General features: G+C 43.9%; 1 protein-coding gene across 5 annotated transcripts in view; it reads left to right on the top strand.

Moving 5' to 3' along the window:
* The window catches only part of LRR (Leucine-rich repeat), a 705,864-nt gene that overhangs the window by 218,057 nt on the left and 460,065 nt on the right, over positions 1-27,742 (top strand). The gene's annotated exons all lie outside the window — the stretch shown is intronic.

Raw genomic sequence — 27,742 nt, 5'->3', positions numbered from 1 at the left:
TTTTTACGAGGATAGTGAGGCTCAAGTTAGAGTATGTAGGAAAGAGGGAAATTTTTTCCCAGTAAAAGTAGGCCTTAGACAAGGATGTGTGATGTCACCGTGGTTGTTTAATATATTTATAGATGGGGTTGTAAGAGAAGTAAATGCGAGGGTCTTGGCAAGAGGCGTGGAGTTAAAAGATAAAGAATCACACACAAAGTGGGAGTTGTCACAGCTGCTCTTTGCTGATGACACTGTGCTCTTGGGAGATTCTGAAGAGAAGCTGCAGAGATTGGTGGATGAATTTGGTAGGGTGTGCAAAAGAAGAAAATTAAAGGTGAATACAGGAAAGAGTAAGGTTATGAGGATAACAAAAAGATTAGGTGATGAAAGATTGAATATCAGATTGGAGGGAGAGAGTATGGAGGAGGTGAACGTATTCAGATATTTGGGAGTGGACGTGTCAGCGGATGGGTCTATGAAAGATGAGGTGAATCATAGAATTGATGAGGGAAAAAGAGTGAGTGGTGCACTTAGGAGTCTGTGGAGACAAAGAACTTTGTCCTTGGAGGCAAAGAGGGGAATGTATGAGAGTATAGTTTTACCAACGCTCTTATATGGGTGTGAAGCGTGGGTGATGAATGTTGCAGCGAGGAGAAGGCTGGAGGCAGTGGAGATGTCATGTCTGAGGGCAATGTGTGGTGTGAATATAATGCAGAGAATTCGTAGTTTGGAAGTTAGGAGGAGGTGTGGGATTACCAAAACTGTTGTCCAGAGGGCTGAGGAAGGGTTGTTGAGGTGGTTCGGACATGTAGAGAGAATGGAGCGAAACAGAATGACTTCAAGAGTGTATCAGTCTGTAGTGGAAGGAAGGCGGGGTAGGGGTCGGCCTAGGAAGGGTTGGAGGGAGGGGGTAAAGGAGGTTTTGTGTGCGAGGGGCTTGGACTTCCAGCAGGCATGCGTGAGCGTGTTTGATAGGAGTGAATGGAGACAAATGGTTTTTAATACTTGACGTGCTGTTGGAGTGTGAGCAAAGTAACATTTATGAAGGGATTCAGGGAAACCGGCAGGCCGGACTTGAGTCCTGGAGATGGGAAGTACAGTGCCTGCACTCTGAAGGAGGGGTGTTAATGTTGCAGTTTAAAAACTGTAGTGTAAAGCACCCTTCTGGCAAGACAGTGATGGAGTGAATGATGGTGAAAGTTTTTCTTTTTCGGGCCACCCTGCCTTGGTGGGAATCGGCCAGTGTGATAATAATAAAAAAAAAAAAAAATAGATCTCCCAGTACAAAGAACAATTTTTAATTTCGTGTTTACAAAGTCATTTGATAACATGTCCTGCAGTTGCAGCATTTAATTTTCTGTGAACCAAGAGTTTGTTGATCTGTGTCAGATTTAACTTTTACGATAATATACAGTAAATTATTCTAGATTAAGTTAACGTATATTGGCTTATATGTATGACTCTGGTGGCCTGGTGGTTAACGCTCTCGCTTCACACGGTGAGGGCCTGGGTTCGATTCCCAGCCAGAGTAGAAACATTGGACGTGTTTCTTTCCACCTGTTGTCTATGTTCCCCATCAGTAAAATGGGTACCTGGGTGTTAGTCGACTGGTGTGGGTCGCATCCTGGGACACTGACCTAAGGAGGCCTGGTCACAGACCGGGCCGCGGGGGCGTTGACCCCCGGAACTCTCTCTAGGTAAAACTCTAGGTACCTGTATAATTATCCGACGATAAAGAAAGAACAGGTGACTCAGGCGGCAGTGCCATGCCACTCATATTATTATAGATAAATTGTTCAAACAACTGACAAGTTGATAAATTAGACAAATGTGCAACACTTGGGTACCTTTGCTATAGAAAAGTTTCGCCACAGTGTCTTCATCAGTCTAGTACAAAGAGGAATGATGAAGATCAGGAGTATGAGGTAATCAGTCCCTCAGCCGGGAGTCGCTGTAATCAATCCGTCAATCTTATCAAGATTGAGGGACTGATTACATCGACTCCAGGCGGAGGGACTGATTACCTCAAACTTCTGATCTTCATCATTCTTTATATTGGACTGATGAAGCCACTGTGTGTCGAAACGTTTCCATAGTAAAGATACCCAAGTGTTGCACATGTGTCTAATTTATCAACTGATAATATTACTAACCGGTGATTTTCCACAAGGATCAGTGCAGTTTGTGTATGACGCTAAAGTTATGTGCAGAGTAAGTAATCATTATGGAATGACATGTAGGTATTTGTCATCCTTCAGAATTAGGACACGTAAACAGGATTCATGAAGAATATTTACTGTACTGTATTGAGAACATGAGTGGTGCTCGCTATGTCCACCAGAGGGTCTTACAGCATGTGCTGTTACAAAGTTATATCATCGGATGTATTGTAAACCTTAACAGTAAGTATACACAGTATGAAGCTTTCAAACATTACCTACGATACTTCCAAGAGTTAAGAAAGATCAGTAACCAGGACAGCCAGCAAGCAGTGGCGGACCTACAGTTCTGGGGCCCTGAAGCTCCAACTGTTAGGTTGGCCCCTTTACAACCCTTTCTCATACAGAAGACTCCAAAAAAATTTACCATCAGTAGGGAAAAAAGGGTCGAAAATTGGAAAAAAAATCCCTAAAGTATACTGTTAAATGATCGTTGACAAAGAATGGTAGAGAGTGAAGTAGAGAACACTGGTATTATATACACGAGCCTGCCAGTTGTAGAGGAGCTCATGTATAACGGACATGCTGCATTAATCGACAGTTGTGTAAGGCAGAGCAATAGGCTGAGGCTATTGGCGGGTTGGTTATGTGGTAACTGTGCCTTCACCTCCACTCTTGTTGTTTAAAGTTAAACAGACAGTCACCTTCTGTACATGTTCCCAAGCTTGTGTATTTAACAATCTAACGCATGAATACCTGTGGAATGGAGGGGGGGGGTTTATCACCCCCGCAGCTCGGTCCCAGACCAAGCCTATTGTTTCATCACTTGGTAAAAACCAACAAGACGAAGGTACAAGTTTTCGAAAGGAAACTGACACCCATCTACAATTGTCCAATCAGCCAGGTTGTGACGGCTGTATTGACTTGCGGGCTTCTAGCACAGCCGGTTTAAACAAAAGGTCGGTCATAAGGAAAGCTTGGCTCCAGGTCCGGCTGCGGGGGTACAGCCATCCTGGGAGCCCAGCACAGTTATGTCACGGGTATCAGTTATGTCACGGGTATCAGTTATGTCACGGGTATCAGTTATGTCAAGTCGAGTGCGTGAAAAAATGAAATCTTTTACAGTCTTGTAGGTTTGTTAAGTGATTCCTACCTGTGAGTCTTGTAGGTTTGTTAAGTGATTCCTACCTGTGAGTCTTGTAGGTTTGTTTAGCGATTCTTACTGGTAAGTGTTTGAGGTTTGTTTAGTAATTCCTACTAGTAAGTGTTTGAGGTTTGTTTAGTAATTCTTACTGGTAAGTGTTTTAGGTTTGTTTAGTAATTCTTACTGGTAAGTGTTTTGGGTTTTAGTAATTCTTACTGGTAAGTGTTTTGGGTTTTAGTAATTCTTACTGGTAAGTGTTTTGGGTTTTAGTAATTCTTGCTGGTAAGTGTTTTAGGTTTGTTTAGTGATTCTTACTGGTAAGTGTTTTAGGTTTGTTTAGATGCACTAGAAGAAAATCAAAATGCAGATGTAATATACACAGACTTTGCAAAAGCGTTTGACAAGTGCGATCATGGCGTAATAGCGCACAAAATACGTGCTAAAGGAATAACTGGCAAAGTGGGAAGGTGGATCTTAAACTTCCTAACCAATCAAACACAAAGAGTAGTGGTCAACAGAGTTAAATCGGAGGCTGCCATATTGAAGAGCTCTGTTCCACAAGGCACAGTACTCTCCCCCATCCTGTTCCTCATCCTCATATCAGACATAGACAAAGAAGTAACCCACAGCACCGTATCATCCTTTGCAGACGATACTAGGATCTGCATGAGGCTACCATCTATTGAGGACGCGGTTAACCTCCAAGAAGATATAAACAAAGTTTTCCAGTGGGCAACGGAAAACAATATGATGTTTAATGAGGACAAATTCCAACTACTCCGTTATGGAAAACTGGACGGGATAATAACTAGAACAGAGTATACTACAGACTCTGCCCATACAATAGAGCGGAAAAACAATGTAAGGGACCTGGGAGTAGTAATGTCTGAAGATCTCACCTTCAAGGATCACAACTTGTTCTCTCTAGGCTGGAATACTGCTGTACATTAACATCTCCATTCAAAGCAGGTGAAATTGCAGACCTAGAGAGTCTACAGAGAGCCTTTAATGCACGTGTAAGTTCTGTCAAGCACCTTAACTATTGGGAACGCTTGGAAGCACTTGACTTGTACTCGTTGGAACGCAGGAGAGATATATCATAATCTACACTTGGAAAATCCTAGAAGGAATGGTCCTAATTCATCCCTTGTTCAGGGATCACCCGCCTCCCATACTCAGGTTGTCAACTCCCCTCAACCCGATGAGTCAATACCTGACCCTAACCATGCCCCAGAGATTGGTGCTTACTCTTCCGCTATTACAGCTGATCATGTTGCACAAGAACAGGAACTTTCCCAGGGTAATTCACCTGGCCTACCAAATTTTCCCTTGGAGCCTCCACAGTCTCCCATTAACTCTTACGAGCCTCTGCTTCCTGAAACTGGGAATATCACACCTCAGTTTTCTGATGATGACTCTAATGATTCTGTTAATATTACCAACTCTAGTGAGGATGGGGACACTTTTAGTACACAAGCAACTACTCAGAACTTCTCTCCTCCCCTTGATGAGTCCAGCAGGGATAGTGTGTATACCAACCATGACATTATTTGCAGGCGTTCAGACCGCAGTACACGAGCGAAGGGCAAGAAATAATGGGGATTACAATTTTCCAACTTAATGTTCAACATTTCTTTAATAACCGTTACCTCCTTGAAGTTGAACTACATAATTACAATCCCGATGTTATACTCTTGAATGAGACAGCTGCGAGAGTTGATCAACATATTAAATTACGTGGTTACTCTACTGTGGAGAAATCGAGAGGACCTTATAGTGGCGTAGCCATCTTAGTTAAATTAGGCTATGCATTTAGAAATATTCATGTTGATGAAGATAACATTCTTGCAATAGAACTGACGACGTCTCATGGCCAATATTGATAGGAACTGGATATTTTCCCCCGAGACAACCATATATACAGTCAATTCCTGTACATAGGATATTAAGGAGAAATATTCCAACAATTCTAGCAGGAGATTTTAATGTTCATCACCCTGCCCTCTTTAACTGTGGCGTGGGTAATCCACTGGGTGACTTGAAAGGAAAACAACTATTTAATATCATGACAGCCAGAAACTTGTCATTTCAAGGCCCATTCTTTAAATCGTACATTGGACCTCATCTAGGGACACCAGATATAGTCCTGACAAACAGAGACTGTGACCTCTTTCATTGTCGTATCTCTCCTGGTGGAAACGTAGGATCTGACCATATCCCTATTATAATACAACTACAAACTTCTCCATTTAGAATACCTGTACCTCCTAAACCCAACCTCAACACCGTAGGATTTGACCCCTTCAGGGCATTTCTGGGTGAAGATGAAATTGTGTCGTTGGAAAATCTACCTTCCACTGCAATTGGCGACGCGATCAGGTCCCTTCACAATCGAATAATTGATGCTACTTATGCAATTTGCCAGTTAGCTTCCACAAAGATCTACCAACAATATAAACCAACGAGGGAAATTAGAGACGGCATGAGAAATTATCAAACAGAATGTCGAAGGCATCTTCAAACGCGGCAACCACCAGTAGCTACATTGTATAGATTGAGGCAAGAATTAATTAACATGATTAGTTATCACAAACGTGACTTACGGAAACTGCTAGTTCTAAAAGCTAATCAGTATAAACGAGAGCCTGAAAATTTTTGGAGTAAGATTCGGCAACTTTTAGGTGCAAAACACAAGGCTCCTACCTCCCTAATTCATACCTTCACTGATGATGATGATGAGGTTGAGATTAAACTTGATGATCCACAGGACCAGGCTAATTTGATGGGTGATGTATGGGAGAAAATTCTCTCCCACAATAACAGTCGTCGATTTAATAATAATCACTATCAGTTGGTCAATGAATGGAGAGATGAGAACTTAGCTGATCTACAACCATTACCTACCATCGATACATCAACTCTTGAAGATGCACACCCGCTTACAAGACCTATCACACTACTTGAGATGAGTCAAGTTGTTGGAAGAATGCGAAATAGAGCCCCTGGTCTCTCTGGAATAACAGTGAAACAAATAAAGTACCTACCCAGAAATTGTAAACAGTCTTTGGTTAATATCTTTAATGCCATCTTGGCCTCAGGACATTTTCCAGTTGTTTTTAAGACTGCTAGGATGATCTTTCTTGCTAAGCCCAATAAAGACATCCATCAACCTGGGAACTATAGACCTATATCTTTACTTGAAGTCACTGGAAAAGTTCTCGAGAAGATCATTTCCAACAGACTGAACTACTATATGGAGTTTAATCACCTTTTACTGAAAAACAGTTTGGCTTTAGGACACATAGAGGTACCCATCATGCAATAAATATTTATGATACTGTAGCGAGTCTGAAGCATCAGGGCAATCTTGCCTTAATTGCCACCAGAGATGTTCATAAAGCTTTTGATAGCTTATGGCATGATGGTCTTGTATACAAACTCATTGACCTACCTGACCATAACTGAACATTTCTCAGATTTATATTTAACTTCTTAACTCAAAGAAAAATCATTCCTACCTTTCATGGCAGGTCAGCAGAACCTTTTATACCGACAGCTGGTGTCCCACATTCTTAGTCCAATTCTATTCAATATTTATGTGAATGATCTTGCTCAACCAGAGTTTAATGATACAATTATAACGCAGTTTGCAGATGATGTTATCCATGTCGTCTCGTCAACTCCGGTAACAGGAAAATACAAGTATGAAAGAGTCATAGAAAAAATGAATATTGAAATTCGTCGAACATCCAATTGGGAAAAGAAATGGAGAATTATGACTAACCCTGACAAAGTCCTTGTTAGCACGATAGGATGTTTTGCATCAACCATCGAAGATAAAGGAGGTATCTCCATCAGAGGTACACCTGTAGCCATTAGAAATCCTAACAAGATCTTGGGATATGAAATAGACAGGCTGCTCCACTCAATATCTCACGTCAATAAAAAGATCAACATAGCCAAAGCCGGTCTTAGCAGTCTCTTTAGATTTAATCAAGCCCCTCAACATGTCAAAAAACATCTGTATAAAATGATGATAAGACCAATACTCGAATACCCTTGTGTCCCAATGTCGTTAACAACAAAGACCAACTTGCTAAGGTTGCAACGGGTCCAGAATAGAGCTCTCCGCTTTATTACGGGTACCAGGAGGAGAGACAGTCAAAATGGCAGATTTACACGTACAACAGGATATTACTGCCTTAAATGTACGCCTTGATACGCTGAAGAAGAGACAACTTTATGCAATGCAAGAACTCTACATACCAGATAGAGAACATCCTCTCCAAGTTGAAAATACCACTGACTATATCATTAATACTCCTCCTCACAGGACCCAAAGAATGATTCTCCCACAGAGGTGCGTCGCTTCATCCATAAAGACGATTACCATCGACCAATGATCTTGAGCAACCTCCTGCAGGTGAAGATGATTGGGTAACACCAGAACCCTTCTGTGTCTACTAAGAATATTATGGCCCCTAATTAGGGAGATATTTTGTATAACATTTCTACTTCTACATCTACTGTTATAAATATGCTACATTAACTATGGCGGGACACCACCTTGAAAGAAGCTAACGTGTCAAGTAATTCTTTACGAACTGTCCAGACTATTACCGCCTTGTCTTGTCGTTTAAATATTCGTTATGCAATCGCAAAAAAGCAATTGCAACTTGTATATCTACTAGCAATAATTCAGTCATGTACGTATATATCTGTTACATCTGTGACTCTGATGGATTACTATTATACCCCTTCAAGAATTTTCTATTATTACACATACATTTTTTAAATTGCACCAAAGTGGTTGTGTCACTTCCCTTTTATATCCTACCTCACTCCCCCCTTCCATCCTTTTATATCCTACCTCACTCCCCCTCCCATCCTTTTATATCCTACCTCACTCCCCCCTCCCATCCTTTTATATCCTACCTCACTCCCCCCTCCCATCCTTTTATATCCTACCTCACTCCCCCCTCCCATCCTTTTATATCCTACCTCACTCCCCCCTCCCATCCTTTCATATTCTACCTCACTCCCCCCTCCCATCCTTTTATATCCTACCTCACTCCCCCCTCCCATCCTTTTATATCCTACCTCACTCCCCCCTCCCATCCTTTTATATCCTACCTCACTCCCCCCTCCCATCCTTTTATATCCTACCTCACTCCCCCCTCCCATCCTTTTATATCCTACCTCACTCCCCCCTCCCACCCTTTTTTTCAATATTTCTTTGTTTACCCATCCTTCTTCCTTACCCATCTTACCAATGACTCTGGTCATAAGAAGCGAAGTGGTCCCGAATCTGCTCACACAAATAACTCCCTAAGAAAGTAAAGGACTTGGCAGGCGATGCAAAATACCGCCAATTAAAAGTAGGGGCGCCATTGGTACACTAAGAGAAAACACCGTAAGTGTCCGGGGCCCAAGACTGTTCAACAGCCTCCCACCAAGCATAAGGGGAATTACCAGTAAACTCCTGGCTGCCTTCAAGAGAGAGCTGGACAGATACCTAAAGTCAGTGCCGGATCAGCCGGGCTGTGGTTCGTACGTTGGACTGCATGCAGCCAGCAGTAACAGCCTGGTTGATCAGGCCCTGATCCACCGAGAGGCCTGGTCGTGGACCGGGCCACGGGGGCGTTGATCCCCGGAATAACCTCCAGGTAGACTCCAGGTAGTGATTGTTACTGGTAATTGTTTTAGGTTTATTTAGTGATTCTTACTGGTAATTGTTTTAGGTTTATTTAGTGATTCTTACTGGTAATTGTTTTAGGTTTATTTAGTGATTCTTACTGGTAAGTGTTTTAGGTTTATTTAGTGATTATTACTGGTAATTGTTTTAGGTTTAGTGATTCTTACTGGTAAGTGTTTTAGGTTTATTTAGTGATTCTTACTGGTAAGTGTTTTAGGTTTAGTGATTCTTACTGGTAAGTGTTTTAGGTTTAGTGATTCTTACTTGCGAATCTTGTTACTTAGTCGTCTAGCTTAAAAGTCGTTTATATTAAGAATAATTTACATTACCAGTCTCCTAACTTGCTGGTCTAACCAGTCTCCTAACTTGCTGGTCTAACCAGTCTCCTAACTTGCTGGTCTAACCAGTCTCCTAACTTGCTGGTCTAACCAGTCTCCTAACTTGCTGGTCTAACCAGTCTCCTAACTTGCTGGTCTAACCAGTCTTCTAACTTGCTGGTCTAACCAGTCTCCTAACTTGCTGGTCTAACCAGTCTCCTAACTTGCTGGTCTAACCAGTCTTCTAACTTGCTGGTCTAACCAGTCTTCTAACTTGCTGGTCTAACCAGTCTTCTAACTTGCTGGTCTAACCAGTCTCCTAACTTGCTGGTCTTACCAGTCTTCTAACTTGCTGGTCTAACCAGTCTTCTAACTTGCTGGTCTAACCAGTCTTCTAACTTGCTGGTCTAACCAGTCTTCTAACTTGCTGGTCTAACCAGTCTTCTAACTTGCTGGTCTTACCAGTCTTCTAACTTGCTGGTCTAACCAGTCTTCTAACTTGCTGGTCTAACCAGTCTTCTAACTTGCTGGTCTAACCAGTCTTCTAACTTGCTGGTCTAACCAGTCTTCTAACTTGCTGGTCTAACCAGTCTTCTAACTTGCTGGTCTTACCAGTCTCCTAACTTGCTGGTCTTACCAGTCTCCTAACTTGCTGGTCTAACCAGTCTTCTAACTTGCTGGTCTTACCAGTCTTCTAACTTGCTGGTCTTACCAGTCTCCTAACTTGCTGGTCTTACCAGTCTCCTAACTTGCTGGTCTTACCAGTCTTCTAACTTGCTGGTCTAACCAGTCTTCTAACTTGCTGGTCTAACCAGTCTCCTAACTTGCTGGTCTAACCAGTCTTCTAACTTGCTGGTCTAACCAGTCTTCTAACTTGCTGGTCTAACCAGTCTTCTAACTTGCTGGTCTAACCAGTCTTCTTACTTGCTGGTCTAACCAGTCTTCTAATATCATGTGGGAGTTCGATACGTGGATTAGGGTAGAAATACTCACGTAGGCTGTTATATGTATAATTACTGTTATGTGGAGAATGCCCGCCAGCCGTACCTATCTCCTTGCTTCCACTCGTAACACTGCCTAGCCGGCTGGCCAGTACCCTGTAGTGGGTCTTTTAAATAGTGTCAGCTCAGCATGAAAGACCGTGACTCAAGACGGTTGGTCGTTGATTCAACGGACGGTTACGGTAACTGGTTACTAGACTGGTAACTGGTTACTACTACTGAGAGCTCGGCGACGCTAACGTATGTCGTCTCGACATACAACTAATACAACTAGAGATGGCAGGTACACGGCTTGGGCTGATTCTATACAATGTCAAAGTACACAACATGAAACATTATAGATACATAAGTAGAACATTGGAATGAAAGCTTACGTAACTGAAACTGTAATGTAATACAAGGTATACTATAGTACAACTTAAAACTCAACAAATGAACAACGAACTCAACATTGAGATTACAAGTGATAAAAACAAAAATTTTGATCGATCGATCTGTATTCATGTGATCTACGGATTCTGAGGAAGGAATATATACAAAGAAAGAGTGTTTAACAGAAAGGCAGATTCGGTGCACGCAAATCTAGACTGTTAACTCTCAGAATGCGGAGAGAACATGAACACAAAAAAAAAATTCTTGAATACTGTAAGTTGATACTGTAATTATTCATCTATACAGGTTATTTACATTTAACCCCAACTCTGCTAGGGTGTGATTGACATATGCAGAATGGGTGTCATCTCTGGGAGGATCAAACTCTGTAGCATTGGCTAACTCATGCTGTATTTGAGGCAAATCTGAATTGGAAGTTACAAATGATACTTGAGGATTTCTCAATACCTGTCGTGTACGTAGGGAATAACGACATTCAGGTTGATCGTCTGACTGAGTATCAGATGAAGAGAGTACAGGATCAGGAGGATTGTCAGAGTCTGTCACATTAGTCTGGGTTGGAACATCATTATCATCACATACTAACTTCATATGATCCAAATGCGATTCTTTATACTGACCAGTACTAATCTCTCTAACCTTATACTTATTACCAGTGATATGTTCAACTACTCGATAAGGACCAACAAACCTTTGATCAAGCTTTGGCATTGCAGACGTTTTGTTAAAATTAGTCAGCATAACTCTCGAACCTACTTTGATTTTAGATGGCTTTACTCGAGTATTTGCGACTCTTGTAAATTCTGCTGTTGATTTATGAAGTGTTTCACGGATTCTTCTAAAAACACTTTGAGCTAAGCTGGTACGAGTTGCTACGAAATCATCAGGGTTGTAATTTGGTTTCGGATTAGAATATAACAACTCATAAGGCAAACGCTTATCTACACCATACAATGCATAATGTGGAGTGTCACCTATAGAAACATTGTAAGCAGAATTTATAGCACACTGCACATCAGGTATAACTTCATCCCAAGTTTCACTATTGGGATTGATAGTGGCTCTCAATACATCAAGTACTTTCTTATTGGTTCGTTCCGCTAACCCATTGCTGGCAGGATGATGAGGAACAATGGTGGATTTAGTGATCTTGTACAAGGTACACAAATTTTCAAGAATTTCATTACAGAATTCACCTCCATTGTCTGTTACTAGGGACTTAGGAGTGGTATGCCTGCAGATAATGCGTTCTTTAAACGCTTTGGCTACTGTCTCGGCAGTCTTATCTGCAATAGGGACTAACTCGCAATATCTGGTGAAATGGTCTACCATAACACACAGATGTTTGTTACCTTGGAGGGAACATTGGAAATTAGTTAACAAATCTAGCGCAACTCTTTCCCAAGGTTCGCTAGTAGTTGGATACACTTGGATTGGATTAGGACCATTAGCATTGCCTTTATGTTGCATGCAGACACTACATTTCCTAACATACTCAGAAATATCAGTTGCCATACGAGGCCAAAAGTATTTCAATCTGGCTTGTTTTACTGAACGATCCATACCAGGGTGTGCAACACCTGGTACATCGTGAACTAGCTGTAAGGCTACATTCACTAGTGACTGTGGAATTACTAACTGGTATACTCTTCTGCTAGGAGTACCCAACTCGGCTGTTCGATACAGTAATTCTTGGTTCATGAGAAAGTCACTGATGGGTGCTGGTGGCTTCACAGTCAGAATAAGATCTTCCTGGAGCAGGAATCGAATCACACCAGACCACATGGGATCTGTTCGTTGAGCATTCTTTACATCTTCAGCACTAAATGGAGGGTCTGCAGTTACTATACTAACATGTCGCGATAAGGCATCTGCGACTACATTTGACTTGCCAGGTAAATGCTCAAAGGTGGGATTGAACTCTTGGATAGTCAAAGTCCATCTAGCTAACCTTCCAGTAGGTTGTTTGTTCTGGAATAAAGGTATCAGTTCTTTCTTACTGGAAGAATGAACAAACTCGGTGGAGTGGATGACTCCCCCCGGTTGAAAAATTAACGCTATAACACGCAATGTGAGCAAGGGAGAACGAATCTACTATCTCAAACTGCAAGCACAGGAGAAAAGAAATGAACATGGTGAACAATGCTGATATTCAATCTGAGTCGCACACAGTGACATGAGGTATCAGCAATAAAGAAACTACACTTACAAACTTTAACAACGTGGAAGTTACTCGAGAAATAACTTCTTACAATGCACTGATTACTGTCAACTAGGATGGGATCACAATCTGAAACACAAGGGACAACAACAACACTCAAGTGAGCACACTAACCACAGAAACGTCTTTCTGCACGGCTTGTGGCATCAGCAAGAGATGGCATAACTCGTTGCAAGTAAAGTTCTTCTCAAAGCGTCCCCTGGGAAGGAACGAATACTTGAACAAGTCGCCATCGCAAGGATAGTCGCACTATCCTGCGTGCATGATATTGTGGCTGGAGTCCAGACAGGAGTGACAGTATTACTAGTGCCTGACCGCTCGGCTACGTTAATAAGTAATTCACGGATCTATAGGAACTTAATCTGAACTTCACATTTCGCAGCACTTTAACAAATCTCAGATACAAGCTATGAGAACAAACACATTGCTCAAGGGCTAGGTATTGTCTTTCAGTGAGTAAGGGAATGTTGGTACTGTGGACTGAATCATATTGACTTTGACTGGCATGATACACTAAGTGAACATTCAAAAGTGACTGGGACATGATCTCAGGGAACTTACTCAAGGACATAAGGCAAAAATAATTAACAATAAAAATGATATAAAATTCTAGAATTGAAATGAAAAGATATACAACTAATTCTGCAGAATAATTTCTAAATACACTGCAAGAAGAAAGAAAACTCAATTTAAAGGATTATTGACCAAGAGAAAAAAAAAAAATTTACATTGAAATATACAAGTAAAAATATTACTGGAGACTGAATTAAATTCAAAATGAGCTGTCTTTACTCTTGCTAATAAAGAAATTAATTAATTAAATTTTAAATCAATGTGAAAGTATCAAATAAAATTATTAAATTGTTAACTGGGAAATTTAAGTAGTTTCTAAGAATGCATAGACAAAATTAAAATATAATTTACAAAATATCAATAAAAGAAAAGAATTCACTGCAGAACAGTTCAACAAAATAATTCACTTCAGAACAAGTGCAACAAAATAAATTGTAGAAATAATCACTGCAGTAATAAAGTGTCACTGGGAAAACTCAGGTAAAATAATGAATTAAAATATGAAGATCAAAAAAAATAAACTGATTGAACACTTTAACTCTTAATTGTAAATTAGACAAAACAATTTACTCAAACAGAGTAAGGAAAACACTTTACGTTAAAAGTAATTGAAATTACATCAAGAGTGAATTTGTTCAAGAATATAAAAATATAAAATAAAACACAGGAACAAAACAGGGAATATAACACTTACAGTGGCGGAGCACACTTCTTAAATTAATATTCTTACAACAAAATCCTGCTGTGACTGATACAACAAAATCTTGCTGTGACTGATACAACAAAAATCTTGCTGTGACTGATACGACAAAAATTTTGCTGGCAAAAATAATGGTACACAGTCTGCGAAAAATTAGAGGAATGAGACACTGTTGGCATACGAAAAAAAATGACACACATAGAAATAAATGGAAAATTTGGTATACTGGGGTGAATATCACTGCATGAAATACAATGACAATACAATAAAAAAAAATGAATCACTTCACACAGGGTGACTGACTGGTACACTACACAATAATACTTACGACAGACGAATAGCATAAAGAAAAACACAGGATAAAATAATATAAGTGAAAACACTGAAAAATATTGGAAAAATACTGAGTTAAAGAAATACTGCGTTTACACTGAAAAACACAAGGTTTAGAGTACACAAGCAAATTTACTATAAATGTCGCACACACGCAAATGTCTTTAAATGCAAGAAAAATTGTTTCAAGAAAATTATCACTGAAGTCGGGAGTAGAAGACGGACGGTGAGTACTGGTGGGGGGGGCGGGTGTCTGGTGTCCCGCCCGGTGATGGCTGACGTCACCTACATTCACTGTTGTCGTGAAGAAATGTGCATTCTAGACGAACTCACATAACTGGCTTTATCTCGTTGGCACCAGCTACAATCTCTTGACCAATTATGTGAGCCAAAACAGTACTAGGACCCGGTACAAGGGTGCAAACAACCACAAGTATATAGGGTGGATGGCTGGTGGTGGTGGGAGAGTGGTGGGTATGAATCTCGCTGAGGTACTGCCGCGCACCCCGGGTGGTGGGAGAGTGGTGGGGGGGGACGCTGGGGGTCTGCCGCGCACCCCACTCACCCACGAAGATGGCTAACAACCCACTCTATGCCACAGGAATGGTAAAAACCACTCTTAGCATCCAACAGGAAGCACAAAGCGATATAAACAACACTGCAGAGGAACTTGGCTTACTTCTTACTGCGTGGCTTACTTCTCTCTCTCAGCTGGGTTAGAAGCTGGGTTGGCTGACTGGCTTACCCCACGAGAATGGCTGACTGGAAGACGTGTAACGATGCACAAAGCACGGAGGAGCAGTTGGATGACAGGAGACAGGCTGGATGATAGGCTGACTGGCGTTCACTTCCACAGTCTGGCTTACTGACTGGCTTAATTGCAAAATCCGGGTCAACCCCTCGGAGATTGAAGCAATTAGCACACGAACTAAGCCAGGAAGCTTGAAACGGCTGCAACAGGCTTGCAGGCAGTAGGTTTGAGGGGAGTAGGCTGCTGGCTCGACGTGGTGCGCGAGGGTATACCCGCTGGTGGTTGGAGATTCACCTCTGACCCTGCCGGCTACTCACAACAGTCTTCAAACGCCTTGAATTACCCTTAAAAACGTAAATCCACGCTCCACACCGCTGTACACCATTTATCATGTGGGAGTTCGATACGTGGATTAGGGTAGAAATACTCACGTAGGCTGTTATACGTATAATTACTGTTATGTGGAGAATGCCCGCCAGCCGTACCTATCTCCTTGCTTCCACTCGTAACACTGCCTAGCCGGCTGGCCAGTACCCTGTAGTGGGTCTTTTAAATAGTGTCAGCTCAGCATGAAAGACCGTGACTCAAGACGGTTGGTCGTTGATTCAACGGACGGTTACGGTAACTGGTTACTAGACTGGTAACTGGTTACTACTACTGAGACTAACTTGCTGGTCTAACCAGTCTTCTAACTTGCTGGTCTAACCAGTCTTCTAACTTGCTGGTCTAACCAGTCTTCTAACTTGCTGGTCTAACCAGTCTTCTAACTTGCTGGTCTAGCCAGTCTTCTAACTTGCTGGTCTAGCCAGTCATCTAACTTGCTGGTCTAACCAGTCTTCTAACTTGCTGGTCTAACCAGTCTCCTAACATGCTGGTCTAACCAGTCTTCTAACTTGCTGGTCTAACCAGTCTTCTAACTTGCTGGTCTAACCAGTCTTCTAACTTGCTGGTCTAACCAGTCATCTATCCATATTATCCGTTATATCATGTTCTCTACAATTTTGTACGTGGGAATCATGTCTGGTGTAGTTCTCTCAGTTCTGGAACTTGTCTCGCTGGAAAATCTTTGGGCTTTTTCAAATTTTTGCAGGTGCTTGGCCAGGTTAGTGGGAGGCTGCACTGTGACCACGTACTTCATGACTGAACTAATTATTATATAATGTATAAACCTCTGAAGAATTATTTGTTAGTTTTTAAATGCTGTTCTGAGGTTTGGTAGTCGAGCACAAAGTGCTGTTACTAGTGGTGCTGTAGTCAGGCACATAGTGCTGTTACTAGTGGTGCTGTAGTCAGGCACATAGTGCTGTTACTAGTGGTGCTGTAGTCAGGCACATAGTGCTGTTACTAGTGGTGCTGTAGTCAGGCACATAGTGCTGTTACTAGTGGTGCTGTAGTCAGGCGCATAGTGCTGTTACTAGTGGGGCTGTAGTCAGGCACATAGTGCTGTTACTAGTGCTGTAGTCAGGCACATAGTGCTGTTACTAGTGGTGCTGTAGTCAGGCACATAGTGCTGTTACTAGTGGTGCTGTAGTCAGGCACATAGTGCTGTTACTAGTGGGGCTGTAGTCAGGCACATGGTGCTGTTACTAGTGGTGCTGTAGTCAGGCACATAGTGCTGTTACTAGTGGGGCTGTAGTCAGGCACATTGTGCTGTTACTAGTGGTGCTGTAGTCAGGCACATAGTGCTGTTACTAGTGCTGTAGTCAGGCACATAGTGCTGTTACTAGTGCTGTAGTCAGGCACATAGTGCTGTTACTAGTGCTGTAGTCAGGCACATAGTGCTGTTACTAGTGCTGTAGTCAGGCACATAGTGCTGTTACTAGTGCTGTAGTCAGGCACATAGTGCTGTTACTAGTGCTGTAGTCAGGCACATAGTGCTGTTACTAGTGGTGCTGTAGTCAGGCACATGGTGCTGTTACTAGTGCTGTAGTCAGGCACATAGTGCTGTTACTAGCGGTGCTGTAGTCAGGCACAGTGCTGTTACTAGTGCTGTAGTCAGGCACATAGTGCTGTTACTAGTGCTGTAGTCAGGCACATAGTGCTGTTACTAGTGCTGTAGTCAGGCACATGGTGCTGTTATTAGTGCTGTAGTCAGGCACATAGTGCTGTTACTAGTGCTGTAGTCAGGCACATAGTGCTGTTACTAGTGCTGTAGTCAGGCACATAGTGCTGTTACTAGTGCTGTAGTCAGGAACTTAGTGCTGTTACTAGTGATGTAGTCAGGCACATGGTGCTGTTACTAGTGCTGTAGTCAGGAACATAGTGCTGTTACTAGTGCTGTAGTCAGGGACATGGTGCTGTTACTAGTGGTGCTGTAGTCAGGTACATAGTGCTGTTACTAGTGGTGCTGTAGTCAGTCACACAGTGTTGTTACTTGTGGTGCTGTAGTCAGTCACATAGTGCTGTTACTAGTGCTGTAGTCAGGCAAATAGTGCTGTTAATAGTGCTGTAGTCAGGCACATAGTGCTGTTACTAGTGCTGTAGTCAGGCACATAGTGCTGTTACTAGTGCTGTAGTCAGGCACATGGTGCTGTTACTAGTGCTGTAGTCAGGCACATGGTGCTGTTATTAGTGCTGTAGTCAGGCACATAGTGCTGTTACTAGTGCTGTAGTCAGGCACATAGTGCTGTTACTAGTGCTGTAGTCAGGCACTTAGTGCTGTTACTAGTGATGTAGTCAGGCACATGGTGCTGTTACTAGTGCTGTAGTCAGGAACATAGTGCTGTTACTAGTGCTGTAGTCAGGGACATGGTGCTGTTACTAGTGGTGCTGTAGTCAGGTACATAGTGCTGTTACTAGTGCTGTAGTCAGGCAAATAGTGCTGTTACTAGTGCTGTAGTCAGGCACATAGTGCTGTTACTAGTGCTGTAGTCAGGCACATGGTGCTGTTACTAGTGCTGTAGTCAGGCACATGGTGCTGTTATTAGTGCTGTAGTCAGGCACAGTGCTGTTACTAGTGCTGTAGTCAGGCACATAGTGCTGTTACTAGTGCTGTAGTCAGGCACTTAGTGCTGTTACTAGTGATGTAGTCAGGCACTTATTGCTGTTAGTAGTGATGTAGTCAGGCACATGGTGCTGTTACTAGTGCTGTAGTCAGGAACATAGTGCTGTTACTAGTGCTGTAGTCAGGGACATGGTGCTGTTACTAGTGGTGCTGTAGCCAGTCACATAGTGCTGTTACTAGTGGTGCTGTAGTCAGTCACACAGTGTTGTTACTTGTGGTGCTGTAGTCAGTCACATAGTGCTGTTACTAGTGGTGCTGTAGTCACAGTGCTGTTACTAGTGGTGCTGTAGTCAGTCACACAGTGCTGTTACTAGTGGTGCTGTAGTCAGTCACATAGTGCTGTTACTGGTGGTGCTGTAGTCAGTCACATAGTGCTGTTACTAGTGGTGCTGTAGTCAGTCTCACACTGCTGTTACTAGTGGTGCTGTAGTCAGGCACATAGTGCTGTTACTTGTGGTGCTATAGTCAGTCACACAGTGCTGTTACTAGTGGTGCGGTAGTCAGTCACACAGTGCTGTTACTTGTGGTGCTGTAGTCAGTCACATAGTGCTGTTACTTGTGGTGCTATAGTCAGTCACACAGTGCTGTTACTAGTGGTGCTGTAGTCAGTCACACAGTGCTGTTACTAGTGGTGCTGTAGTCAGTCACACAGTGCTGTTGCTTGTCGTGCTGTAGTCAGTCACACAGTGCTGTTGCTTGTGGTGCTGTAGTCACACAGTGCTGTTACTAGTGGTGCTGTAATCGGTCACACAGTGCTGTTACTAGCGGTGCTGTAGTCAGTCACATAGTGCTGTTACTTGTGGTGCTGTAGTCACATAGTGCTGTTACTAGTGGTGCTGTAGTCACACACAGTGCTGTTACTTGTGGTGCTGTAGTCAGTCACATAGTGCTGTTACTAGTGGTGCTGTAGTCAGTCACATAGTGCTGTTACTAGTGGTGCTGTAGTCAGTCACATAGTGCTGTTACTAGTGGTGCTGTAGTCAGTCACACAGTGCTGTTACTAGTGGTGCTGTAGTCAGTCACACAGTGCTGTTACTAGTGGTGCTGTAGTCAGTCACACAGTGCTGTTACTAGTGGTGCTGTAGTCAGTCACATAATGTTGTTACTTGTGGTGCTGTAGTCAGTCACATAGTGCTGTTACTAGTGGTGCTGTAGTCAGTCACACAGTGCTGTTGCTTGTGGTGCTGTAGTCAGTCACACAGTGCTGTTGCTTGTGGTGCTGTAGTCACACAGTGCTGTTACTAGTGGTGCTGTAATCGGTCACACAGTGCTGTTACTAGCGGTGCTGTAGTCAGTCACTTAGTGCTGTTACTTGTGGTGCTGTAGTCAGTCACATAGTGCTGTTACTAGTGCTGTAGTCAGGCACATAGTGCTGTTACTAGTGCTGTAGTCAGGCACAGTCAGGCACATTGTGCTGTTACTAGTGCTGTAGTCAGGCACATAGTGCTGTTACTAGTGGTGCTGTAGTCAGGCACATAGTGCTGTTACTAGTGCTGTAGTCAGGCACATAGTGCTGTTACTAGTGCTGTAGTCAGGCACATAGTGCTGTTACTAGTGCTGTAGTCAGGCACATAGTGCTGTTACTAGTACTGTAGTCAGGCACATAGTGCTGTTACTAGTGGTGCTGTAGTCAGGCACATAGTGCTGTTACTAGTACTGTAGTCAGGCACATAGTGCTGTTACTAGTGGTGCTGTAGTCAGGCACATAGTATAGTGCTGTTACTAGTGGTGCTGTAGTCAGTCACACAGTGCTGTTACTAGTGGTGCTGTAGTCAGTCACATAGTGCTGTTACTTGTGGTGCTGTAGTCAGTCACACAGTGCTGTTACTAGTGGTGCTGTAGTCAGTCACACAGTGCTGTTACTAGTGGTGCTGTAGTCAGTCACACAGTGCTGTTACTAGTGGTGCTGTAGTCAGTCACACAGTGCTGTTACTAGTGGTGCTGTAGTCAGTCACACAGTGCTGTTACTAGTGGTGCTGTAGTCAGTCACATAGTGCTGTTACTTGTGATGCTGTAGTCAGTCACACAGTGCTGTTACTTGTGGTGCTGTAGTCAGTCGCATAGTGCTGTTACTAGTGGTGCTGTAGTCAGTCACATAGTGCTGTTACTAGTGGTGCTGTAGTCAGTCACATAGTGCTGTTACTGGTTGTGCTGTAGTCAGTCACAGTGCTGTTACTAGTGGTGCTGTAGTCAGTCACACAGTGCTATTACTAGTGGTGCTGTAGTCAGTCACATAATGCTGTTACTTGTGGTGCTGTAGTCAGTCACACAGTGCTGTTACTTGTGGTGCTGTAGTCAGTCACATAGTGCTGTTACTAGTGGTGCTGTAGTCAGTCACATAGTGCTGTTACTAGTGGTGCTGTAGTCAGGCACATAGTGCTGTTACTAGTGGTGCTGTAGTCAGGCACATAGTGCTGTTACTAGTGGTGCTGTAGTCAGGCACATAGTGCTGTTACTAGTGGGGCTGTAGTCAGGCACATAGTGCTGTTACTAGTGGTGCTGTAGTCAGGCACATAGTGCTGTTACTAGTGCTGTAGTCAGGCACATAGTGCTGTTACTAGTGGTGCTGTAGTCAGGCACATAGTGCTGTTACTAGTGGTGCTGTAGTCAGGCACATAGTGCTGTTACTAGTGGGGCTGTAGTCAGGCACATGGTGCTGTTACTAGTGGTGCTGTAGTCAGGCACACAGTGCTGTTACTAGTGGGGCTGTAGTCAGGCACATAGTGCTGTTACTAGTGCTGTAGTCAGGCACATAGTTCTGTTACTAGTGCTGTAGTCAGGCACATAGTGCTGTTACTAGTGCTGTAGTCAGGCACATAGTGCTGTTACTAGTGCTGTAGTCAGGCACATAGTGCTGTTACTAGTGCTGTAGTCAGGCACATAGTGCTGTTACTAGTGGTGCTGTAGTCAGGCACATGGTGCTGTTACTAGTGCTGTAGTCAGGCACATAGTGCTGTTACTAGCGGTGCTGTAGTCAGGCACAGTGCTGTTACTAGTGCTGTAGTCAGGCACATAGTGCTGTTACTAGTGCTGTAGTCAGGCAAATAGTGCTGTTACTAGTGCTGTAGTCAGGCACATAGTGCTGTTACTAGTGCTGTAGTCAGGCACATGGTGCTGTTAGTAGTGCTTTAGTCAGGCACATGGTGCTGTTATTAGTGCTGTAGTCAGGCACACAGTGCTGTTACTAGTGGGGCTGTAGTCAGGCACATTGTGCTGTTACTAGTGGTGCTGTAGTCAGGCACATAGTGCTGTTACTAGTGCTGTAGTCAGGCACATAGTTCTGTTACTAGTGCTGTAGTCAGGCACATAGTGCTGTTACTAGTGCTGTAGTCAGGCACATAGTGCTGTTACTAGTGCTGTAGTCAGGGACATGGTGCTGTTACTAGTGGTGCTGTAGTCAGGTACATAGTGCTGTTACTAGTGCTGTAGTCAGGCACATGGTGCTGTTACTAGTGCTGTAGTCAGGCACATGGTGCTGTTACTAGTGCTGTAGTCAGGCACATTGTGCTGTTACTAGTGCTGTAGTCAGGCACATTGTGCTGTTATTAGTGCTGTAGTCAGGCACAGTGCTGTTACTAGTGCTGTAGTCAGGCACATAGTGCTGTTACTAGTGCTGTAGTCAGGCACTTAGTGCTGTTACTAGTGATGTAGTCAGGCACTTATTGCTGTTAGTAGTGATGTAGTCAGGCACATGGTGCTGTTACTAGTGCTGTAGTCAGGAACATAGTGCTGTTACTAGTGCTGTAGTCAGGGACATGGTGCTGTTACTAGTGGTGCTGTAGCCAGTCACATAGTGCTGTTACTAGTGGTGCTGTAGTCAGTCACACAGTGTTGTTACTTGTGGTGCTGTAGTCAGTCACATAGTGCTGTTACTAGTGGTGCTGTAGTCACAGTGCTGTTACTAGTGGTGCTGTAGTCAGTCACACAGTGCTGTTACTAGTGGTGCTGTAGTCAGTCACATAGTGCTGTTACTGGTGGTGCTGTAGTCAGTCACATAGTGCTGTTACTAGTGGTGCTGTAGTCAGTCTCACACTGCTGTTACTAGTGGTGCTGTAGTCAGGCACATAGTGCTGTTACTTGTGGTGCTATAGTCAGTCACACAGTGCTGTTACTAGTGGTGCTGTAGTCAGTCACACAGTGCTGTTACTTGTGGTGCTGTAGTCAGTCACATAGTGCTGTTACTTGTGGTGCTATAGTCAGTCACACAGTGCTGTTACTAGTGGTGCTGTAGTCAGTCACACAGTGCTGTTACTAGTGGTGCTGTAGTCAGTCACACAGTGCTGTTGCTTGTGGTGCTGTAGTCAGTCACACAGTGCTGTTGCTTGTGGTGCTGTAGTCACACAGTGCTGTTACTAGTGGTGCTGTAATCGGTCACACAGTGCTGTTACTAGCGGTGCTGTAGTCAGTCACATAGTGCTGTTACTTGTGGTGCTGTAGTCACATAGTGCTGTTACTAGTGGTGCTGTAGTCAGTCACACAGTGCTGTTACTTGTGGTGCTGTAGTCAGTCACATAGTGCTGTTACTAGTGGTGCTGTAGTCAGTCACATAGTGCTGTTACTAGTGGTGCTGTAGTCAGTCACATAGTGCTGTTACTAGTGGTGCTGTAGTCAGTCACACAGTGCTGTTACTAGTGGTGCTGTAGTCAGTCACACAGTGCTGTTACTAGTGGTGCTGTAGTCAGTCACACAGTGCTGTTACTAGTGGTGCTGTAGTCAGTCACATAATGTTGTTACTTGTGGTGCTGTAGTCAGTCACATAGTGCTGTTACTAGTGGTGCTGTAGTCAGTCACACAGTGCTGTTGCTTGTGGTGCTGTAGTCAGTCACACAGTGCTGTTGCTTGTGGTGCTGTAGTCACACAGTGCTGTTACTAGTGGTGCTGTAATCGGTCACACAGTGCTGTTACTAGCGGTGCTGTAGTCAGTCACTTAGTGCTGTTACTTGTGGTGCTGTAGTCAGTCACATAGTGCTGTTACTAGTGCTGTAGTCAGGCACATAGTGCTGTTACTAGTGCTGTAGTCAGGCACATAGTGCTGTTACTAGTGCTGTAGTCAGGCACATAGTGCTGTTACTAGTGGTGCTGTAGTCAGGCACATAGTGCTGTTACTAGTGCTGTAGTCAGGCACATAGTGCTGTTACTAGTGCTGTAGTCAGGCACATAGTGCTGTTACTAGTGCTGTAGTCAGGCACATAGTGCTGTTACTAGTACTGTAGTCAGTCACACAGTGCTGTTACTAGTGGTGCTGTAGTCAGTCACACAGTGCTGTTACTAGTGGTGCTGTAGTCAGTCACACAGTGCTGTTACTAGTGGTGCTGTAGTCAGTCACACAGTGCTGTTACTAGTGGTGCTGTAGTCAGTCACACAGTGCTGTTACTAGTGGTGCTGTAGTCAGTCACATAATGCTGTTACTTGTGGTGCTGTAGTCAGTCACACAGTGCTGTTACTTGTGGTGCTGTAGTCAGTCACATAGTGCTGTTACTAGTGGTGCTGTAGTCAGGCACATAGTGCTGTTACTAGTGGTGCTGTAGTCAGGCACATAGTGCTGTTACTAGTGGTGCTGTAGTCAGGCACATAGTGCTGTTACTAGTGGGGCTGTAGTCAGGCACATAGTGCTGTTACTAGTGGTGCTGTAGTCAGGCACATAGTGCTGTTACTAGTGCTGTAGTCAGGCACATAGTGCTGTTACTAGTGGTGCTGTAGTCAGGCACATAGTGCTGTTACTAGTGGTGCTGTAGTCAGGCACATAGTGCTGTTACTAGTGGGGCTGTAGTCAGGCACATGGTGCTGTTACTAGTGGTGCTGTAGTCAGGCACACAGTGCTATTACTAGTGGGGCTGTAGTCAGGCACATTGTGCTGTTACTAGTGGTGCTGTAGTCAGGCACATAGTGCTGTTACTAGTGCTGTAGTCAGGCACATAGTTCTGTTACTAGTGCTGTAGTCAGGCACATAGTGCTGTTACTAGTGCTGTAGTCAGGCACATAGTGCTGTTACTAGTGCTGTAGTCAGGCACATAGTGCTGTTACTAGTGCTGTAGTCAGGCACATAGTGCTGTTACCAGTGGTGCTGTAGTCAGGCACATGGTGCTGTTACTAGTGCTGTAGTCAGGCACATAGTGCTGTTACTAGCGGTGCTGTAGTCAGGCACAGTGCTGTTACTAGTGCTGTAGTCAGGCACATAGTGCTGTTACTAGTGCTGTAGTCAGGCACATAGTGCTGTTACTAGTGCTGTAGTCAGGCAAATAGTGCTGTTACTAGTGCTGTAGTCAGGCACATAGTGCTGTTACTAGTGCTGTAGTCAGGCACATGGTGCTGTTACTAGTGCTTTAGTCAGGCACATGGTGCTGTTATTAGTGCTGTAGTCAGGCACATAGTGCTGTTACTAGTGCTGTAGTCAGGCACATAGTGCTGTTACTAGTGCTGTAGTCAGGAACTTAGTGCTGTTACTAGTGATGTAGTCAGGCACATGGTGCTGTTACTAGTGCTGTAGTCAGGAACATAGTGCTGTTACTAGTGCTGTAGTCAGGGACATGGTGCTGTTACTAGTGGTGCTGTAGTCAGTCACACAGTGTTGTTACTTCTGGTGCTGTAGTCAGTCACACAGTGTTGTTACTTGTGGTGCTGTAGTCAGTCACATAGTGCTGTTACTAGTGCTGTAGTCAGGCACATAGTGCTGTTACTAGTGCTGTAGTCAGGCACTTAGTGCTGTTACTAGTGATGTAGTCAGGCACATGGTGCTGTTACTAGTGCTGTAGTCAGGAACATAGTGCTGTTACTAGTGATGTAGTCAGGGACATGGTGCTGTTACTAGTGGTGCTGTAGTCAGGCACATAGTGCTGTTACTAGTGCTGTAGTCAGGCAAATAGTGCTGTTACTAGTGCTGTAGTCAGGCACATAGTGCTGTTACTAGTGCTGTAGTCAGGCACATGGTGCTGTTATTAGTGCTGTAGTCAGGCACATAGTGCTGTTACTAGTGCTGTAGTCAGGCACATAGTGCTGTTACTAGTGCTGTAGTCAGGCACTTAGTGCTGTTACTAGTGATGTAGTCAGGCACATGGTGCTGTTACTAGTGCTGTAGTCAGGAACATAGTGCTGTTACTAGTGCTGTAGTCAGGGACATGGTGCTGTTACTAGTGGTGCTGTAGCCAGTCACATAGTGCTGTTACTAGTGGTGCTGTAGTCAGTCACAGTGCTGTTACTAGTGGTGCTGTAGTCAGTCACACAGTGCTGTTACTAGTGGTGCTGTAGTCAGTCACATAGTGCTGTTACTGGTGGTGCTGTAGTCAATCACATAGTGCTGTTACTAGTGGTGCTGTAGTCAGTCACACAGTGCTGTTACTAGTGGTGCTGTAGTCAGGCACATAGTGCTGTTACTAGTGCTGTAGTCAGGCACATAGTGCTGTTACTAGTGCTGTAGTCAGGCACATGGTATAGTGCTGTTACTAGTGGTGCTGTAGTCAGTCACACAGTGCTGTTACTAGTGGTGCTGTAGTCAGTCACATAGTGCTGTTACTTGTGGTGCTATAGTCAGTCACACAGTGCTGTTACTAGTGGTGCTGTAGTCAGTCACACAGTGCTGTTGCTTGTCGTGCTGTAGTCAGTCACACAGTGCTGTTGCTTGTCGTGCTGTAGTCAGTCACATAGTGCTGTTACTTGTGGTGCTGTAGTCACATAGTGCTGTTACTAGTGGTGCTGTAGTCAGTCACATAGTGCTGTTACTAGTGGTGCTGTAGTCAGTCACATAGTGCTGTTACTAGTGGTGCTGTAGTCAGTCACATAGTGCTGTTACTTGTGGTGCTGTAGTCACATAGTGCTGTTACTAGTGGTGCTGTAGTCAGTCACACAGTGCTGTTACTAGTGGTGCTGTAGTCAGTCACATAGTGTTGTTACTTGTGGTGCTGTAGTCAGTCACATAGTGCTGTTACTAGTGGTGCTGTAGTCAGTCACGCAGTGCTGTTGCTTGTGGTGCTGTAGTCAGTCACACAGTGCTGTTGCTTGTGGTGCTGTAGTCACACAGTGCTGTTACTAGTGGTGCTGTAATCGGTCACACAGTGCTGTTACTAGCGGTGCTGTAGTCAGTCACTTAGTGCTGTTACTTGTGGTGCTGTAGTCACATAGTGCTGTTACTAGTGGTGCTGTAGTCAGTCGCATAGTGCTGTTACTAGTGCTGTAGTCAGGCACATAGTGCTGTTACTAGTGCTGTAGTCAGGCACATAGTGCTGTTACTAGTGCTGTAGTCAGGCACATAGTGCTGTTACTAGTGGTGCTGTAGTCAGGCACATAGTGCTGTTACTAGTGCTGTAGTCAGGCACATAGTGCTGTTACTAGTGGTGCTGTAGTCAGGCACATAGTATAGTGCTGTTACTAGTGGTGCTGTAGTCAGTCACACAGTGCTGTTACTAGTGGTGCTGTAGTCAGTCACATAGTGCTGTTACTTGTGGTGCTGTAGTCAGTCACACAGTGCTGTTACTAGTGGTGCTGTAGTCAGTCACACAGTGCTGTTACTAGTGGTGCTGTAGTCAGTCACACAGTGCTGTTACTAGTGGTGCTGTAGTCAGTCACACAGTGCTGTTACTAGTTGTGCTGTAGTCAGTCACATAGTGCTGTTACTTGTGGTGCTGTAGTCAGTCACACAGTGCTGTTACTTGTGGTGCTGTAGTCAGTCGCATAGTGCTGTTACTAGTGGTGCTGTAGTCAGTCACATAGTGCTGTTACTAGTGGTGCTGTAGTCAGTCACATAGTGCTGTTACTGGTTGTGCTGTAGTCAGTCACAGTGCTGTTACTAGTGGTGCTGTAGTCAGTCACACAGTGCTGTTACTAGTGGTGCTGTAGTCAGTCACATAATGCTGTTACTTGTGGTGCTGTAGTCAGTCACACAGTGCTGTTACTTGTGGTGCTGTAGTCAGTCACATAGTGCTGTTACTAGTGGTGCTGTAGTCAGTCACATAGTGCTGTTACTAGTGGTGCTGTAGTCAGTCACATAGTGCTGTTACTTGTGGTGCTGTAGTCAGTCACATAGTGCTGTTACTAGTGGTGCTGTAGTCAGTCACACAGTGCTGTTACTAGTGGTGCTGTAGTCAGTCACACAGTGCTGTTACTAGTGGTGCTGTAGTCAGTCACATAGTGTTGTTACTTGTGGTGCTGTAGTAAGTCACATAGTGCTGTTACTAGTGGTGCTGTAGTCAGTCACACAGTGCTGTTGCTTGTGGTGCTGTAGTCAGTCACACAGTGCTGTTGCTTGTGGTGCTGTAGTCACACAGTGCTGTTACTAGTGGTGCTGTAATCGGTCACACAGTGCTGTTACTAGCGGTGCTGTAGTCAGTCACATAGTGCTGTTACTTGTGGTGCTGTAGTCATAGTGCTGTTACTTGTGGTGCTGTAGTCACATAGTGCTGTTACTAGTGGTGCTGTAGTCAGTCACACAGTGCTGTTGCTTGTGGTGCTGTAGTCAGTCACATAGTGGTGTTACTTG

The sequence above is a fragment of the Cherax quadricarinatus genome, chromosome 13 (genome assembly GCF_038502225.1).
Source record: "Cherax quadricarinatus isolate ZL_2023a chromosome 13, ASM3850222v1, whole genome shotgun sequence".
Lineage (NCBI taxonomy): Eukaryota > Metazoa > Arthropoda > Malacostraca > Decapoda > Parastacidae > Cherax > Cherax quadricarinatus.
The sequence above is the reverse complement of the archived record's forward strand: the minus strand, read 5'-3'. Positions and strand labels throughout refer to the sequence as shown.